We start from the raw sequence: 10,735 nt of genomic DNA, 5'->3' as shown, positions 1-10,735 counted from the left end.
CACAGTGTCCCCTATTATTAACATCTTTCATTAGTGTGGTCCATTTGTTAGAATGTACATGATTAATAAATAGTGATACATGATGACTTAAGCAAGTCATACAGTTATTAGGGTTCTTTCTGCATCAGACAGTTTATGGTACACTGGGATGTGCCCATCATTACAGTATCATACAGATTGTTTCCCTGCCCTAAAAATCCCTGTACCCGTTTTATTCATCCCTGATCTCTCACCCCTGAACTCCTGAAAACCACTGATATTTTCACTGTCTCTATAATTTTGCCTTTTTTATCATGTCATATAGATGGAATCATAAGAATGTGTAGTTTTTTTCAGACTGGCTTCTTTCACTCACTAATATACATGTAAGTTTTCTCCAGTATGTTTTGTGGCTTGATAACTCATTTCTTTTTATCACCGAATAATACTCCTTTGTCTAGCTGTGCCATAGTTCATCTATTCACCTATAGAAGAACGTTCCCACATTTTGGCAGTTATAAATAAAACTGTAATTATTATTCGTGTGTAGGTTTTTGTACGGGCATAACTTTTCAACATGTTTGGGTAACCAAAGGACCTGATGGCTGGATCCTACGGTAAGAATTACAAGAAGCTGCCAAACTGTCTTTCAAAGTAGATGTACCATTTCGCATTCCGTACTGAATGAGAGTTCTCGCTACTCCACATCTCAGTCAGCATTTGGTGTTGGCAGTGTTTTGGATTCTAGGTGTTCTAATAGGTGTCTACTGGTGTTTCGTTGTCTTTTTAATTTGCAATTGCTTGAAGATGTACAATACTTTCAAATGCATGTTAGTTATCTGCATATCTTTTTTGGCGAGGTGTCTCTTCAGATCTTTTGCCCATTTTTTAATTTGAAGTTCTTTGTATATTTTGGATTCCTATGTTTTCTCTTTGTATTTTACAAATATTTTTCTGCCTGTCTGTTTATTCTCTTAATAGTGACTTTGATGTATCTCTTTATTTTATTTTTTGATTAAATCTTAACTATGTACATTAACATATTTATGGGGTACAATGTACTAAATTGATATACAAAATGTGGAATGCTTACATCAAACTGATTAACATAACCACCACCTCACTTAATTACTTGTGGTCAGACATTTATACTCTACTCTTAGTAGTTTTGAAATGTGCCATTGCATTATACACATTAGGTGAGGTCCCACCAAATACTCTCCATCCTCCCGATCCCCTTCTTCCCTTCTCTCTTCCTCTTCTTTACTCCTTCTTTCTGGACTATAGTTGTATTTTTATCATTTGTATGAATGTGTAGGTGATTATATATTGGTTTCATAATACTATTGAGTACATTGAATACTTTTTCTTCCACTCTTGAGATACTTTACTAGGAAGAATATGTTCCAACTCATCCAGATAAACATAAAAGATGTAAAGTCTCCATCTCTGTATGGCTGCATTGTATTCCATGGTATACACATACCACAATTTATTAATCCATTCATGGGTCAATGGGCACTTGGGCAGCTTCTATGACTTGGCAATTTTTAATGAAAAGAATTTCATGTTATTTATTTAAAGAATTAACTTTGTCAAAATATCCACAATACCCAAAGTAATCTACAAAGTCAATGCGATCTCCATTTATTAAAAGTGGAGATACAAAAAGCAATGCTAGAATTCACATGGAACCATGAGACTTGTAATAGCCAAAGTAAACTAATATTTTATGTTTTTTAACCAATAATTTCCAAATTTCCCCAGCCTCTGGCAACCACTGGTGTACTTTCTATTTGCATGAGTTCAACATTTTATATACTATGTACCATATTTGTCTTTTTTGTGCTTGGTTTGTTTCATTTAACATAATATACTTCAAGTCAGCTTCTTTGCCCACATTTTATAGGGTAATTTGTTTTCTTACTATTGCATTATTTATGTTCCTTATGTATTTTTTTGAACCTTCATGCTTTTTAAAATTTTTTATGTTTAATTATAATTGATACATAATAGTTGTATATATTTACAGAGTACTTGTAATGTTTTAATACAGGCATATGATGTGTAATAATAAAATCTGGATAATGGGGGATATCAACCATTTCAAGCATTTATCATTGATTTGTAGTTAGGGACGTTCTAATTCCACTTATTTTGTTATTTTAAGGTATACTGTAACTTATTGTTGACTGTGGTCAATTTGTTGTGATATCAAATATGACTCATTCTATCCATCTAACTATATTTTTGCACACAATAACCATCCCTACTTTATCCCACCCTTCCCAGCTTCCATTAACCACCATTCTACTCTCTGTTTCTATGCGATCAATTGTTTTAATATTTAGCTCTCATATATGAGTGAGAACACTAGAGATTTATCTGTGTTTGGCACATTCACTTTATGTGTTTTGGATATTAGCATCACATCAGCTATATGGTTTGTAATCATATTCACTGATTCATTATGTGGTATCTTTGCTCTGCTGATTGTTTTCTGTGCTGAAGTTTTATAATTTGATGTAATCTCTTTTGTCTATTTTTGTTTTTGTTTCCTTTACTTTTAGTGTCATATTCAAAAAAATCTTTTCCCAGACTAATGTCATCAAACTTTTCCTTTATATTGTTAGTAGTTTTAGTTTCAGGTCATACATTTAAATGTGTAATCCATTTTGAGTTGATTTTTGAATACGGTATAAGATGAAGGCCTAATTTATTTTTCTGCATGTGGATGTCTGGTTTTCCCAGCACCATGTATTAGAGAGATCATACTTTCCCTATTGTATAATTGGCATTTTTGTCAAGGATGAATTTGTTTCTGATCTTTGTTCTGTTCCATTGTTCTATATATGTCTGCACTTGTTGCAATACTATGCAATTTGACTAATAGAGCTCTGAAAATCAGGTTATATGATGTTTCTTTTTTGTTCTTTGCCGGTGTTGCTAAAAATTCATTACCATCACTTTGGCCTTTTGGCTAAGACAAGTATAAAAAAGTTATCACTAAACCCAAGGTTGACTGAAATTACTTTATCATCTACAAGTCATATTTTTGAACCTCTCATTTAGGTCTATGATCTATTTTGAGTTAATTTTTAAGGGAAATGTCAGGTTTAAGTTAATTTTTTTTTTTTTTGCATGAGAGTGTCTGGTCATTTCTTACCACTGTTGAAAAGGCTGACTACCTTTTCTCTATTGACTTGACTTTGCTGCTTTGTCAAAGACCAGTTCACCATATTTGTGTGGGTATATTTCTGGTCTCTATGTTCTGTTCTATTTATTTATTTATCTCCCTGTTCACCAATATGGCACTGTCTTGATTAATGTAGTTTCATAGAAAATCTTGAAGCTGAGTAACATCAGGCTTCCAATTTTATTCTTCTTCAATATTGTATTTGCTTATCTGGCCCTTTGGCCTTTCTATATAAACTTTCTGATCAGTTTGTGGCTAGTCAGAAAACTACTTTTTGGAATTTGATTGAGACTATGCTGACTCTATAGTCAAATTGGGAAGACTGACATTGAGTCTTCCTTTTCATAAACATGGAGTATCTCCCCATTTAATCTATCTGTCTATCTTCTTTAATTTCTTCATCAGAGTTTTGCAGTTTTTGCAAACACACAAATTACTTACATTGTATAGATCCTGAAAGAAATATTAAACTAAACTGCATAAAAATGAGCTAATGAAAAAAAAATCATTTTACCATAAGGACATTTGCACTAGATTCTTTATTGTAGCTCAATTTACAATCCAGGATGTGGAAACAACCTAAATGTTCGTCAACTCAGGAATAGATTAACAAATTATGGTACATGCACACCATGGAATACCATTCAGCCATAAAAAGATAGTGACTTCACATCTTTTGTAATAGCCTGGATGGAGGTGAGACACATTCTTCTTAGTAAAGTATCACAAGACTGGAAAAGCAAATATCCAATGTAGTCAGTACTAATATGGCACCAGTAGATGACCAGTAGTATACCCAAAAAGGAGAAAAACTCATTTCAATCCAAGTTGGAGAGAAGGGGTAACAAGGGAAGGGGAGAGGATTCAGGTGCTCTGACTGAATGGGCATGGGGTGATGTGGGTTTGCACACCTTTTGTGTGTGGGACATAGCCACAAAATGAACTTTACCTAACAAAATCAAATATTTTGAACTGGTTGTTTGTACCCTGACATTAATCCGAAATAAATTTACTTAAAATAAAAACAAATAAGCTAATGCAATATCATATTTTTAAAAATGGAAAACAGAAGGCTGTAAAGAAAATAAAATTTGCATAATAACTGGTTAGTGATAGAGGCAGAACTAGCACCCAAGTTTTCCAACCCATAGAAACATGGATGAATAGATCTTTTGTTTAGTCAGAGAGGTTTTGCTTTTATCATAATTTTACATATATCCTTGTACTAGATATCTATTTCTGCATAAAAAATTCCCTCAAAATGTAAGAATTTAAATAATAAAACAATTTCTGTAGGACAAGAATCCAAAGATGGCTTAGCTGTATGCCTCTGTCTCAACATCCATATCAAAGTTACAGCAAGATGTGGTTATTATCTGAAGAATCAAATGGGGAAAGATCCATTTCCAAGCTCATACACATGTTTGTGGGTAGGCCTCAGGGTCTTGCCATATGATCCTCTCCAAGGGACTACTTACTTCCCGAGGGCAAGTTATGAGAGAGGGGAAGCCCAAGACAGAAGCTACAGTCTTTTGTAGCCTTAACAGTAACACCTTGTTACTTCTGCCTTATTCTTTTTTTTTTTTTTTGAAACAGTCGTACTCTGTCACCCTCAGTAGAGTGCCATGGTGTCACCACTCACAGCAACCTCTAGCTCTTGGGCTTAGGCAATTCTCTTGCTTCAGCCTCCTGAGTAGCTGGGATTACAGGTGCCCACCACAATGCTTGGCTATTTTTTTTTTTTTTGCAGTTTGGCCAGGGCTGGGTTTGAACCTACCACTCTTGGTGTATGGGGCTGGTGCCCTACCCACTTTACCACAGGCACTGCCCACTTCTGCCTTATTCTGTTCATTAGAAATGGATCACTAAATCAAACACATACTGAAGGGAGGAGATTAGAGAGGAGTGTGGATGGATGGGGGCAGGAATGACCAGAATTCATCATCAAGGCTTCCAACACAATATGCACTCAGGCTTTTTGGGGGAAAAGTAATCAAGAAATACAAAAAGTTGATGGTGGAATCACTCTCTGCTAACACCTCTCCTTCAGAGAAAAGCAAAACTATTGATCATGGAAGAGGTAGAATCAGATACTTCTGCCTACTAACACACTTTGATCTTTCATGAAGTCATCACCAAGCTCTAAATTTAGGATTACAGCAACACCATTAAGTCTATTCTTCTCCGCACATACAGGCCTGACCACATCTAGTTCTCTCATCATAGGATTTTTTTTAAGTAAATAATGTATCTCCTATCAGTGAAGACTAAAATTTTAAAAACCTTTCATGTGAAACATTTTCTGATACACTTTTTCACATGTTTCTTAGAACACATACATGCAGAGACTATATGAATACCAAACTCAATAAAACTAAATTGAGAATATCATAAAAAGCAAAGGTATTATATCATATATAAAATGTATACATATTTACCTTTTTTGGCTCTTTTTCAAAAATCACCCGATCTTCAAAACATCCCTGTGAGCTACATAATACTATTATTCTGTACAAGAGAAAGGAGATCTGAGAATTTGCTCAATATCATGCCTCTAAAGCTGACTTATAACTTTGATTATATAGCATCAACATTAGATTAATCTTCTGAACGAAATAGGAGAAATAAGGAAAACATCCAAAAGAGAGGCAAAAATCTTCATGTGTTTTTATCTCATAATTGGACATTCCTTCTTAGGCCATTTACTTTGAAAAGTTTCCTTTCTATAAAGACTACAGGAGGAAGAGAAAAAATGTGATTTAACCCAGAGCTTAGAATAAGTCCTGTGAATCTCTAAAACTTTGTTGGAGATGTTAGACTCTGGAAAGAGCTGTACTTAAAAGCTTCAGGCTTTTCTCTGATTCTCCTTTCATATGATTTGTGAACATAAAGTCATTATGTAGATGTTCTCTTCACTGAAAGACCCCTTCACTTTGATAAACCTTGAAGTTTTTCAAAGATAAAGCAAATTTGAAAATAGAGAGATTCAAGAAAATGTGAACCCCAAAGCTGAACAGTTCTCCATAGTATTATAAAAAGCTATCCTCACGTTAGTTAGCATTTCTTCATATCATATTATATTTCCCTTTGGAAAAATATATTTTCTAAGTAAAGATTTAGATTGATTCATCTCCAAAACATATTGATCAGAGTCCGATGATGAGTATGGGTTCTTTTCCCATAATTGAGGCAGGAGTCAAAAGGTCCCAGGAAACTGAAGATGTAGAGGTAGTGCTTTCATTTGATGATGTTGGAGTGATCCTGAAAGAAATTGGATTGACCTTATTCTAAAGTTTAATCTTGACTATTTTACAGAAGTATCACATGTGATACTTTCCAGAATAAGCCAGACTTTGAAAAATATATTTTGTTGTTCCTTGTGCTAGTGTCAATGAGGAGATACAGATAATAAGGCCTAATTTCTGTGGGACCTAGTATAGATTGGTCTTAAATGAATGGACATTCCTGATGTCAATCACTCCTGGAATAAAAGTTACCTTCTCATAAGGGAGTATAAGGGTCCAGGTATACCCTCTCCTTGTTAATAATGAGAAAACTGGACAAAATATATGAAAGAATTGTTTTAGACATTGTACAATAGACAATATAGGACTGTGATGTCTGAAAGGCAATAGATAGAGTGAGCTCTACAATTGCCCTGGTTTTATGCCTGGAGACATTTTAAAACCTTGGCACAGGTTAGAAATCCAAACATAGTCCAGAGGTTTCCCTGAGTTGGTGAATACAGTGATTGGAGTTCAGAAAGGCTGAAGTGCCTATGATTTGAAAAGCAGATCACTGAGAGAAGGAACATGTACAGAGAAATAAATCCAGAAATATGTGTATGCTTGTCCTTGGATCTGTGACCAATCTGCACAGGCAAGAGAGACATTCACAAAGCTAAACAAAGAATAACTCCTGAGGATAGAGCAAATTGTGGGGCAGAAGAGGGAGTTATAAGCCAATGATTCCTGGAGTTTATACAGGGTGTCAAATCATGTAAATCACAAATCCTAATGGAGAGACCTGAGTGAACCCTAAGGACATCCATCAAAGATGCACAATGGACATCTAAACCAGTCTTGGACTCAATCAAAAAAATAAAAAAACAAGACTCAAAAGGGTCAAACTGCTATGCAAATTTAAAAATAAAAAAACAAGACTCAAAAGGGTCAAACCAATATGCAAAGTAGTTAACTACCAGTAGAAGCAAAGTCCAGCATTTAGGATACATAAAAATAGTCATCATTCTAGAAAATAAAGTCATAATATCCAGTATCAATCAATAAAAATATCACTAAGTATGCCATGAAGAAGAAAAGTTTAATTCTTAACAAGGGTAAAAAGCAGTCAGGAGAAGTATCTGGTTGTGTTTGCTAAGTAAAGAGCTTGGAAGTTATCACTCCCATCCTCACAAGAAAAAATTGACCAACAATTCTACCTAAAACCAATGGAAAATTGAGACCACATGACAAACCACTGGCCCCCAAACTGGAAGACAGAGAAAAATCACGAGTTATCACGGCAGAAGGCCAGGAGCAGAAACCTTAATGAAAACCAGTATTGGGATAGAAAAATTCAATCTACAATTGACAAATTGCTGGAGGCTCAATGTAGATAAGTTTGAGAGTTAAAAACCTCAGGGGTAGAGAAGGAACAGTCATAGGGGCCACACACACACTTCAAAACTCATCATTTTGAAAAACATCCAGAGCATTTTGTTGTTCTTAGCAAGACCTGCCATCAAGAGAGCATTTCATTATAGCCTAGCCAGCTGTGGTTTTACCAAAGCCTAACTGACCTGGAGGAAGGAAAATACCCACGCTGCACTGGCCTTCCTGTCTCACCAAAGGATGAAGCAAAAAAATAAAATAATAAAACAAAATACAATTGAAAACCACTTGTGAATGTCACCGTCCAGAGGCACTGGCTCACTAAAAGCCTGAGACCAAATCATAGGACTGTAGAATGATTTCCCTCTCCCTGCATGTTACAATCACATTAATAGGGCTTCTTCATAAAAAAAGGAAAATGCAAGTGAAAGAACTATACTTTTCAGATCTTACTTAAGAAGAAATCTCAAAGGAAACTCAAAGACAACAGAGGAGGCAAATACACCAGAGGAAATTTTTGTATGCGACATCTACAGTTACAGCAAACAATAAATACGGCCTAAGCTCTAGCCACATAAACATAATGCCTCATACTAAATGCTTACTTACCTCTCAGTTCCTCTTATCAAGTACATCATATGCAGCTTGCAATAAAAACATTGCAAGGTATACTAAAAGACAAAAAAAGACAGTGTGAAGAGACAGGGCAAGAACTGGAATTAAATTTAGATATGGCAGAGGTGTTAGAATTATTAGACTGGGAACTTCAAGCAACTATGATTAATATACTAGGAGTTCTGTTGGAAAAAACAGACAATATATAAGAACAGACTGGTAATGGAAACAGAGAGAAGGAATGTCAGGATTATTAAGATATCAGAAAGCATCAAAAGGAAATGCTAAAATTAAAAAAAAAACTATAAATGTAATAAAAAAATAACTCTGATGGGCTTATCAGTGGACAGGAAACAGCCAAGGGAAAAATCAGTGAGCTTGAAGAAGCTGATAGAAACTTCCAAAATTGAAATGCAGTGTATGATGACACTTTGATAAAGCTGAAGACTCCTATGTGTACAGAAAGTATGTCAACATTGAAAATCTGAGAGAACAGAAAGAAAAGGAAGAAAAAGAAAAAGTTGAAGTGCATAATGTTGACATACATGCAATAAGAATACCAGAAGATGAAGAAGAAGAGAAAGAAACAGAGGAATTATTTGAACTAATAACAATGGAGAAATTTCCAGAATTAATAACATCAAACCATGGGACACCAAAAAGTTAGCACCTTGGTGTATCAGATGCAAACTGCAAAAAATCAATGATTAGGAAAATTTTATAAAAGAGCCAGAGAAAAATATGCCTGTACAGAACTGTACAGACCAAGAAAAGAGCCCCAACAATTTAAATGAAAAAATAATTAGTCAAAAGAGACATGTATCAATAATGGAGATGATTAAAGTAGCATACAGGGATGTTAAAACAGCTACTGTGAATGTATTAAATGTACTCAAGTATTAAAAGGAAACATGAGCCATAGTAAAATGATAAATGGAACATATAAATGATGAATACAACACCTGGAGATGAAAAATAAATTTTTTAAATGAAAATTTCATTGCATTGTATTAATAGCATACTAGACACTTCAGAAGAAAAAAAAATCAATGAATGCAATGACATAACAGAAATTATTTAAAATAAAGAAAAACTGGTTAACATAGCCTCCACCACCTTTTCTTAGTTATTGTGTTAAGACATTTATATTCTACACTTAATAGATTTAACATGTACCCTTGTCAGTTTGATGAAAGTATTTCAAGTTGTATATAAAACCAGCACATTGTACCCCATAATTGCATTAATATACACAGCTATGATTTAATGAAAAAATAAAATAAAGAAAAAAAGTGAAAAGAGTAGGCTTTAGAACCTATTTGTCAACAATAGTGGTCTAAAAAAATTATACTTAGAGTCTCAGAAAGAGAGAGGAAAGGGAAAGAGCAAAAATAATTTGAAGAAACCGTGGTCAAAATGTTCCTCATTTGAGGAAAAGGGAAAACCCACAGATGCAAAAAGCTAAATAAGTGCCACCCAGGTCAAACACACACACACAAACACACACACACAAACACACACACACAAACACACACACACAAACACACACACACAAACACACACACACAAACACACACACTCCCCAATGTGGGTAATCAAACATCAGTGATGAAGAAAAATCTTGAAAACAGCAAAAGAAGGAAACATTGTATGAAGGAAAAAATGATAAGAAAAATCACTGACTTTTCATTGTGAGAAACAATGCAAGGTAGAGGGCAATGGAACAGCAGCTTTAAAGAAAAAGAAAACACTGTTACTTTAGAATTCTATAGCCAGGAAAAATATTCTTTGGAAATGCAAGTGTAATAAATCTCTTTCTTCAGAAAAACAAAATCTGATAAAATGTATTGCCAGAAGAGACTTGTACTATAAGAAATGTTAAAGACTGTTCTGCCGGCTGAAAGAAAATACCAGATGAAATTTGGATCTATACAAAGAAAGAACAAATGCTGAATGCAACAAGTATGTAGCAAACATGTGAGTATATATAAAATATTTTTTCTCATTCTGAGTTAATTTACGAGGGAATTTACTGTTTAAAGAAAATTTAATAACAATGGATGTGGTATTTCTAATGCAAACCTTTGATAACAGTGATGCAGAGGCTGCAATGGGGATTTAAAAGAAACAGTATACTAATGTAAAATTTTAATATTATACATATTTTCAGAGTGGTATGTGAAGATAGACTGTGGCACATTAAAGATGCATTTATAGGCAATAAAGGAAACCTAAAAATTAAATAAAATGAAGAGCTAAAAACTGAAGAAAAAGGAGGCAAAACTATGAAACACAATTGGAAAGAGGCACAAAGGCAGGATAGGGGGAGGAT

General features: G+C 34.3%; 1 non-coding gene across 1 annotated transcript; it reads left to right on the top strand.

Annotated features, from left to right (window-relative positions):
* Positions 1-8,818: 8,818 nt before the first annotated feature.
* LOC111723205 lies at positions 8,819-8,898 on the top strand. The gene has a single exon (XR_002771794.1). It is a non-coding gene; the product is annotated as a small nucleolar RNA SNORD55/SNORD39 (small nucleolar RNA).
* The last annotated feature ends 1,837 nt before the right edge of the window (positions 8,899-10,735 follow it).

Source organism: Otolemur garnettii, unplaced genomic scaffold (genome assembly GCF_000181295.1).
Source record: "Otolemur garnettii isolate 467f Iridium unplaced genomic scaffold, OtoGar3 scaffold00008, whole genome shotgun sequence".
NCBI lineage: Eukaryota > Metazoa > Chordata > Mammalia > Primates > Galagidae > Otolemur > Otolemur garnettii.
This window is presented reverse-complemented; position numbering and strand designations above follow the sequence as displayed.